Source organism: Triticum urartu, chromosome 7, assembly GCF_003073215.2.
Source record: "Triticum urartu cultivar G1812 chromosome 7, Tu2.1, whole genome shotgun sequence".
Classification (NCBI taxonomy): domain Eukaryota; kingdom Viridiplantae; phylum Streptophyta; class Magnoliopsida; order Poales; family Poaceae; genus Triticum; species Triticum urartu.
This window is the reverse complement of record NC_053028.1, coordinates 285217034-285227404: the sequence shown is the minus strand read 5'-3', so window position 1 is coordinate 285227404 and position 10371 is coordinate 285217034.

The window sequence follows — 10371 nt, the reverse complement described above, 5'->3', positions numbered from 1 at the left end:
CTGGACGGCCACTTCCTCGTACGACGTATATATGGTGGACACACCTAAAGAAGGCGACTGCGATGAGAAAATTCCAATCGAGGATGAACCTCCTGAGATACAACCAAAGTGTCGACGTCAGCGGCGCGGCTCTAAATCGCGTCCCGGAAAGGATAGCAATATCGGCACCGGAGACAGCGATACTCTAGAGAACGCCGAAGACCAAGAAGACCCCATTGAACCAACATCCGAACAGGATGATCAGGAGGACGGGCAAGTTGACCCTGACGAACAAACAGGGAACAACGACTCGGAGGACAGCAACTATCTGCCACTCTCCAAGGACGATGTAAGCCTTGGCGATGAAGATTTTATCGTGCCAGAGGAACCCCTTGAACAAGAGCGCTTCAAGCACCAGCTAATAGCGACAGCTAGAAGCCTAAAAAAGAAACAACAGAAGCTAAAAGCTGACCAGGACCTGCTCAACGACAGATGGACTAGTGTCCTGGCAGCCGAAGAATACGGCCTCGAGCGCCCAAAAAAGAGTTACCTGAAGCGTAAGGTGCTACCCCAATTCGACGATGAGGCATTGGAGCCCATACCACCCGTGTGTAATGCGGCTGACGGACCCGATCGACCACCACGTGGCCTGGACAGAACGGCAACTCAAGACAAACACCAACCTGCACCGCCTCGCCGCAAAAGCAGAGAAACAATAGCTCAGGGATACACATATGACCTACGACAGGACCTGGAAAATAGAGCAGGTCAGACCAGATCAATCTACGGATCGCGGGGGCATGCGCCAACGCGAGAACATGGCTATCAAGCCTGGCGCGACAAGCATAACAACGCCCGGGCCAAAAACTGTGGAGGGACTTCATCCGAACTGCTTCGTGACTTGGCCCGATACAGAGGCGCAGCACACCCCCTATGCTTCACCGATGAGGTAATGGAGGACTAGTTCCCTGAAGGGTTTAAACCCGTGAACATCGAATCATACGACAGCACAACAGATCCCGCAGTATGGATTGAAGATTTTCTTCTCCACATCCACATGGATCGCGGTGATGATCTACATGCCATCAAATACCTTCCCCTAAAACTTAAGGGGCCAGTTAGGCACTGGTTAAATAGCCTCCCAGAAAACTCTATTGGAAGCTGGGAAGACTTGGAAGATGCCTTTAGAGACAACTTCCAAGGCACTTATATCCGGCCTCCGGATGCCGATGACCTCAGTCATATAGTCCAACAGGCCGGAGAATCGTCCAGGAAATTCTGGACCAGGTTCCTAATTAAAAAGAACCAGATTGTCGACTGTCCGGACGCCAAAGCCCTAGAGGCCTTCAAATATTGCATCCGCGATGAATGGCTCGCCCGACACCTTGGCCAAGAAAAGCCGAAGTCCATGGCAGCCCTTACAACACTAATGACCCGCTTCTGCATGGGCGAGGACAACTGGCTAGCCCATAGTGGTAACAGTACCAGCGACCCCGACACTTCCGAAGCCAGAAACGGTAACGAAAGGCCTCGACGCAACAAACATAAGCGTCAGAGCAACAATGATGATATAGAGAATACAACAGTCAACGCCGGATTCAGTGGCTCCAAATCCGGTCAAGGGAAGAAGCCATTCAAATGAAACAAAGACGGTTCATCAAGCCTGGACCGAATACTTGATCGACCCTGCCAGATCCACGGCACTCCTGATAAGCCTGCCAACCACACCAACAGAAGCTGTTGGGTCTTCAAACAGGCCGGCAAGTTAAATGTTGAACATAAGGAGAAAGGGTCGCCAAGTGAGGATGACGACAAGGAACCTCGCGCACCGAAAACAGGGGGATAGAAGAAATTTCCCCCCGAAGTCAAAATGGTGAATATGATATACGTCACCCATATCCCCAAGAAGGAGGGCAAGCGCGCATTAAGGGACATCTATGCGATAGAGCCAGTTGCCCCAAAATTCAATCCATGGTCGTCCTGTCCGATCACCTTCGATCGCAGGGACCATCCGACCAGTATCTGTCACGGAGGTTCGGCCGCATTAGTCCTTGATCCAATCATCAACGGATTCCACCTTACGCAAGTCCTCATGGACGGCGGCAGCAACCTTAACCCACTTTATCATGACACAGTCCGCAAGATGGGTGTTGATCCGTCAAGAATCAAGCCCACTAAAACTACATTTAAAGGAGTGATACCCGGCGTAGAGGCCCGCTGCACGGGCTCAATCACATTGGAAGTGGTCTTTGGTTTGCCGGAAAGCTTCCGCAGTGAAGACTTGATCTTCGATATCGTCCCCTTCCGCGGTGGCTACCATGCACTAATCGGATGAACCGCGTTCGCTCGCTTCAATGCAGTCCCGCACTATGCCTATCTCAAACTCAAGATGGCTGGACCACGCGGAGTTATAACAGTGAATGGAAACATGGAATGCTCCCTCCACACCGAGGAGCACATCGCGGCCCTAGCAGCGGAAGTACAGGGTGGCCTCATCAAGCCAACTATTACGTCGGCGGCCAAGTCCTCGGACACTATCACACGAGTCCGGACTACCCCACTGTACGACAGTCTGCTCATCAGGAGATCGATTAGCAATTCGGCCTCCATGTCATCCCCTACCAAATTGTGGCATATCTACCATGCATACATAATTACGCACTAAAAATACCATGGGAAAGGATGGAGGCATAATAAGGACAATGTCTACAATACGGCTAGACCCTATCAGGACACTCACATTTCCTTTTTTCTTTTCCTTTTATTTTTCCAGGTTCCTTACAACCCACACCACCCTTTCGAAGGTACCAAGGCCTCTTTTCGTGGCCTATTATGAAAACACTGGTCGATGATCCTCTCGAAGGACAATATACCAAGGAGAAAAGCAGCATAGACGCGTGCCAGAGCACCTAAAGGATCCTTAAAGATCACCTTGTCCGCTTTCAGGACGCATGCATAGCTTCCCCTTGTGTTCGTCATGTAAAATAGCCTTGTTGCTTATTGCAGTATTTGTATCAATATGTTTTGACATATCAATCAGACTAAAATGGAAACAGTTTTTAGCCCAAACCTACGTGGCGTTGGCTTATCTCTTAACATATGTTTCCCTGTTTTTTCCCGATTGTCATGTACACCTTGGTATGGCCTAAATTGCCAGGGGGTCTATTAAGCCGCATAGATCTTTTAAATACTAAAACAAAGTCCGAACACTTTCACAGTGCAATTTGGCATCCCGAATATAGCATCATATGCATTGGCTCCGAATCATGTCTTTGGTCAATAGTTGGGTTGCCCGGCTCCTGTGCTTGCTACCTTACATTCCGTCTGATCGGCTAGGGTAGTAAAGGGAGAACTACTGCGATTGTGTTTCTGGTTCATCCGGACAAACACCTCAGTACAGAAAGCCAAAAACTGACTGTCATGATGCAGCGAGAGCTAGTCAACTATTCAGTGACTAAGTATAAATCTCTTGCGATTTTTTCCGCATTATGCGATAGGCTGCCTCCACCCGGTTGGGCATTCACAGCACCCAAGTTTGGATAATCGAACAATACTAGGGTCTGCGCCTGCACTCCCATTATAAAACTCCTATGGCTAAGTGAGGGCAGTAAAGCCACATAGTCCGATTGCCTGGTTCGCCGCACTAACACCTCCTTCACGGACCAGTACGCTGGGTCAAGTGTGTTTAAGTGTTATCCCGAACACCCCCATACTACCTACATGGGGGCTGAAGCCGACGACTAGCCAACTCTCAGATGTCATAAACAACCGCATAGGAGGAGATATTTTATAAAGTAAAATAAGCAACATATCATACATAAGCCTTGTTTCATGATATAGGACTGAACAACATAGATACATTCATTCAAAAATGATGTCCTTCAAACATTGGACCTCTACAATGCGGGATCCTTTCAGGACTTCATCAAAGTACCGCTTCGGCAAGCGGTGCTCTTTGCCTACGGGCGGTCCCTCGGTTGCAAGGTTTATGGCGTCCATCTTCGCCCACTGCACCTTAACATGGGCGAAGGCCATCCGCGCACCTTTGATGCAGACGGACCGCTTCACGGCATGAGGCTAAGGGCAGGCATTAACCAGCCGCTTCACGAGACCGAAGTAGCTACTGGGCATGGGTTCGGTGGGCCAAAGACAGATTATCAAATCCCTCATGGCCAATTCAGCTACCCTATGCAGTTCGGTCCAATGCTTCAGCTGATCGCTGAGGGGCATAGGATGCTTTGGCGCAAGGTACTGCGACCAGTACAGCTTCTCCGTTGAGCTCCCCTCTTTGGCCAGGAAGAACTCCGCAACATCAGCAACACTCCGGGGCAGGTCCGCAAACACTCCTGGAGAACTCCAAATTCGGGTTAGCAAGATATAACTTTTCCTCACAAATTTTCTCTGCATGTTAAAGGCCTTACCCGCCGGAATTTGCTTTGCCTCTTGGATTTCCTGGACAGCGCTTTGAGCTTCGGCCCGGGCTTCGTGTGCGCTTTGGAGTGCCTTAGCAAGTTCGGAATTTTTCTCCATACTCTTGCGCTCTAAGGACTCGTATTTTCCTATGGCATCCTTGAGCTCTTGCTGGACTTCCTCCAGACGCGATTCATGTTTAAGGCGGGAGGCCCGTTCCTCCTCCACCTCCTTCTTGGCCTCGGCCAACGCACTCTTGAGGGCCTCGACCTCAGACGTGTCAGCTGCAAACATAATTATGGAACACATTGAGATACCACATCATAGCTCACATCGTTTGAGATGTGCTCCGGTATCACATACCTTGGTTTCTTCTAACTTCCGCCTTAGCTCGGATGCTTCAGCGGCATGGGCAGCTGACGCCGGTTTCGCAGCCTTTTTGTTCAAACAGATATGTGCGTTAGTCTCCTGCATGAGTTATTAGATCCTTTGTTCGGTTTTTCTTTCCGAACACCAAACAGATTCTCAGGGGCTACTATCTATACACATGCATTCTTTTATACAGCTAAAAAGACACTGTAAGGCACATAACTCAAAGCATCTTAAAAGGGTAGTGTAGGCTTCGCTCAGTCCGCTTTTCGCGGACTGAACCTTTTCAATCACCGTACCCATAAGGGTACAATGTTCTTCCACAATGGTGGCGCTTTGAAGCGCTCTCACCAGAGTGTCCAGCGCCTCCACATTGACAGAGGACGCCGGTGTTGTAGGCGCACCCCCTTCTAGCAAGGAGGGTTGCTCATCTGTCTCCGGAACCGTATGTGTTTCCGAAATGACATTGGGATGGGGGCCAAACTGGACATGGCCCCCGTCTCCAGTCTCCATGGGGGTCAGTTCCCCCATGTTCTCGGCAGCCGAGGTGTCACCCTTCGGCACCATCTTGGCAGCCTACGGCGCCTCTCCCTATTCCGGAAGGGTCCTTTGGGACCACACCTCAGTGTTGTCCGATGCAGCGGGGGCGGAAGCTGGTGGAGGCGAATCGCTGTCCATCATGTTCGGACCCAGCGAATTCCCAGAAGAGGAAGATCACCGGGGGAGGACATGAACCGGACTGCAGCAAGCAATTTAAGCATATTATAACTATAAGCCAGAAAATACGGACATATATATACCTTTAAGTACTTACGATCCGGCCAGGGGCTTTGACCTAGGGCGCCACTCATCGGCGTCCGACTCGGAGTCATCTGTAAGGGAGGTTCTCCCTTTCTTGGACGCCTCCATCTCTAGATCCGCGGAGGCTGCCCTTTTCTTCTTCTCCCCCTTTGGGGGGTGGGGGTGGGGTCGCTCTCTTCCTCCTCCTCTTCCTCTTCGTTAGGGGAGGATAGAGTTTCGGTGTCTTCAGACACTATGTCCGAGGCACCTTTACGGCGGAGGCCACTCTTGGCTTCCTTGGCCTTCTTTTCCGGCGCCTGGTATGGCGCCGGGACCAGCATCCTCGTCAACAGAGGAATAGCTGAGTCTTCAGGCAGCGGAGCCAGACAATGAATCCGTCCCGCTTTCTTCGTCCAGCCCTGTGAAAGAAAATGGAGAGTTTAGTGTGCTCCTTGAACTCGCAAAGTAAGGTTATCAAAGAACTTACGGGGTTGCAGCGTGGGTGCTGTCATAGCCGAGGTCTTCGGTTGTCTCCGGCCATGACTTCTGGGTCTTGAAGAGTAGTTTCCACATGTCTTCGTGCTTCGTGCCGAAGAACCGCTGCAGGGTCCGGGGACCGGCCGGGTTGAACTCCCACATGAACTCTTGACGCGCTTGACAGGGGAGAATCCAGCGAAAGAGCATCACCTGGATCACGCTGGCGAGGCTGGTATTTTTATCTACCATGCTCTTGATACGCTTCTGCAGCATCATCACCTCGTCAGACAACCCCCAGTCTAGGCCCTTGTTGAGCCAGGATGCCGGCCGCATTGGGGTCCGGACTTGAACTCCGTAGGAGCGGCCCATGTGGAGTCACGGGGCTCTGTGACGTAGAACTACCCCTGCTGCCATCCCTTCACGGTCTTGACGAAGGTGCCCTTGGGCCAAGTGACGTTGGGAAGTTTGCTCACCATAGCACCGCCACAATCCGCGTGCTAGCCATCCACCAATTTCGTCTTCACGTTGAAGACCTTGAGCCATAGGCCGAAGTGGGGGGAAATGCAGAGGAATGCCTCGCATACGACAATAAACGCAAAAATGTTGAGGAAGGAATTCGGGGCTAGATCATGAAAATCTAACCCATAGTAGAACATGAGGCCATGGACGAAAGGATGAAGGGGAAACCCCAGTCCGTGAAGGAAATGAGGGATAAAAACTACCCTCTCATTGGGCTTTGGTGTGGGGATGATCTGCTTTTTTGGCCGGGAGCCGGTGGGCGATCTCCTTGGCCAGATTCCCCGCTTCCTGGAGTTCCTTGATGTTTCTCTCTGTGACAGAGGAAGCCATCCACTTGCCCTGCGCTCCGGATCCAGACAAGGCTGGGGTACTTTCTGGGGACGGAGAAGATTGAAGCTTGGGCGCTAGAGCTCATGGGCGGATGGGCAGAGGAAGAGGACGGCGTGGGATAAAAAGGGGAAACCTTATCTCCTTATAAAGGCAGTGAATATCATGCGTCCCCCACGGGCCTTAAAGCTCGCCTATTCCCAAGGGGTTGTGCGAAGCGACATGGTTGGGTTTCCCAAACCCGTATGGTGGAAAAGTGTTTTCGTGGATGCCTCTAGAGGTTTGTGAATATATAGGACGAAGAATTAGGTCATGGGGTGTTGGAGTAGGCCACAAGGCAGGGGGCGCACCCCCCTCCTAGGGCGCGCCCCTGTGTCTTGTTGTCTACTCCAAGCTCTTCTGACTTGGAGTCCAAGTCCAACAGGTGTCTTCTGGTCCAATAAAAATCATCGCGGAGGTTTTATTCTGTTTGGGCTCCATTTGGTATTCCTTTTCTGTGAGGCTAAAAAACAAGGAAAAACAGAAACTGGCACTGGGCTCTAGATTAATAGGTTAGTCCCTAAAATAATATAAAATAGCATATTAATGCATATAAATTATCCAAAACAGATAATATAATAGCATGGAACAATAAAAAATTATAGATACATTGGAGACATATCAAGCATCCCCAAGCTTAATTCCTTCTCATCCTTGAGTAGGTAAATGTTAAAAACAGATTTTTTATGTGGAATGCTACCTAACATATTTATCCATGTAATTTTCTTTATTGTGGCATGAATGTTCAGATCCATAAGATTCAAAACAAAAGTTTAATATTGACATAAAAACAATAATACTTCAAGCACACTAACAAGGCAATTATGTCTTCTCAAGATAACATGGCCAAAGAAAGCTTATCCCTACAAAATCATATAGTCTGGCTATGCTCCATCTTCATCACACAAAATATTCAAATCATGCACAACCCCAATGACAAGCCAAGAAATAATCGTTTCATACTTCCGGTGTTCTCAAACATTTTCAACTTTCACGCAATACATGAGCGTGAGCCATGGACATAGCAGTATAGGTTGAATAGAATATGGTGGTTGTGGAGAAGACAAAAATAGGGAGATGGTTTCACATCAAATAGGCGTATCAACGGGCTATGGAGATTCCCATCAATAGATATCAATGTGAGTGAGTAGGGATTGCTATGCAATGGATGCACTAGAACTATAAGTTTATGAAAGCTCAAAAAGAAAACTAATTAGGCGTGCAACCAACTTGCTTGCTCATGAAGACCTAGGGCAATTTGAGGAAGCCCATCATTGGAATATACAAGCCAAGTTCTATAATAAAATTCCCAATAGTATGTGAAAGTGACAACATAGGAGACTCTCTATCATGAAGATCATGGTGCTACTTTGAAGCACAAGTGTGGAAAAAGGATAGTAACATTGTCCCTTCTCTCTTTTTCTCTCCTTTTTGTTAGGCTTATTTGGCCTCCCTTTTATTTATTTTTCTCTCACATGGGACAATGCTCTAGTAATGAATATCATCACACTTTTATTTACTTACAACTCAAGAATTACAAATCGACACTTAGAACAAAATATGACTCTATATGAATGCCTCTGGCGGTGTACCGGGATGTGCAATGAATCAAGAGTGACATGTATGAAGGAATTATGAAAGGTGGCTTTGCCACAAATATGATGTCAACTACATGATCATGAAAAGCAATATGAAAATGATGGAACGTGTCATAATAAAATGGAATGGTGGAAAGTTGCAGGGCAATATATCTCGGAATGGCTATGGAAATGCCATAATGGGTTTTGAATTGGAAAGAATTCTGACCCCATATTTTCTGAAAAAATCCAATAAGAAAAAACTAAATTTTTACTCCTCGCATCCAGGATTTTGTCCTGGGTCATTAGATAAGAATCCAAAGATAAAGAGTGAAACAAAGAATATCACTACTATATAAACAAAACGTTTGAGAGTAAGCATTACATAATCTCCCAGATTTTTTTGAAGGAATAGATTACCAGTTTTTCCTCACCAACAACTCCACTAGGATGGTTTTTTATACCTAGAAATGCAAAAAAGAATTCTTGAAAAAAATCACAAGAATTCATTTATAGTAAGCACTCTTATCAATAGCAAAAATAGGGTTAGGTGGTTAGGTATTGTGTAGGTACCTTTAGGTACATGCTCAACCTAGGTGCAGGGGAGTAGAAAGCCTGATCCAAACTTATTGTTGTAGATACCCATTCAATGTAGAAGAATTTAAATTTTAGAATCAAAGGTTCATAATATAAAAAGGTATGGTGGCTGTTTTAAGGAATGTATATCGTGGGTGTACTGTTGGAGATACGCCCTAGAGGCAATCATGTACGATGATACTTCCTATGTGTTTATGAATAAATATAGTCCTTGGACATTATCAATGATGTGTATCAGCAAGTACGTGACTTGTTTGTCGGACTATGCATTGTATGATGAACGTCCTAAAAGGTCCCTAGTCGAAAGGGCTGTGTGGACGTGCAATCGACTAGACTAGCATATGACATGGTCGATGGCTTGGTCTCACTGCCCATGGAGCATTGGATGCTAACCGGATAATATGGACTCGGAAGGATCTGGTCGGATTCGACGTAGTTGGATCCGAGTTGAGATAAGGTTCGAGTCGGACAGACCCAACTATGAGACACAACAATATGTCATCTATGAGTCTCTAATACAACATACGTTCTATGTCCTAAGACCCGAGCTAGCGCATGTACCCGGGATGGTGACAGACTTGCTTTGGGACAACGCTACTCCGTGACTGGGAAGTTACAAAGGTAGGTTTCGGGCTTGTCTAGACCCATGCTGCGAGACATGGTTGAGCAAGATGGGATTTTCCCCTTCGATCAGGAGAGATATACTCTGGGCCCCTCATGTGATCCGACCAAGATAAGCATGGCCATGCGATTAGGATTATGAGATAATCCGGTTTGTGGTCGACATCACTGGAATGAGAAAGAGGTTGGGCCAGCACAAGGATGACAGACTCACCTTGAGCCCGACAACATATATCATGTGGCAAAGGGAACATAAGTATGTTGTGCGGGTTCGCCTAACCAGCTTCATCGGACACTTGGAGTCGGCACGCTTTGCTAGAGGCCGCTACCAACTAGCCGAGTCGGATGTGATATGACTCGCGACCAAGTGAACGAGAAACTAAGGGGTCACGCGCTTAAGGGAAGGAACCTATGAGGCCCGGTCCGACTCCACGAGTCAGAAGTGATCCTACTCGGACTCGGATCTAGGCCGAACATATTTTGGGCTTTAGGGTCCGTGCGAGGCCCAAGTGTTGAGCCCTTGACGGACGCCTATATAAAGTGGGGGGGCAGCACACTCATGAGACTGATCACTTCGGCGCTATCACTAGGGTTTGCATGTGTTGCGGATAGCCTTCACTCGACCGCCGACTGTGTGATCGGACCTAGCAGTCCGCCGCATGGTGTTCCTCTTGCA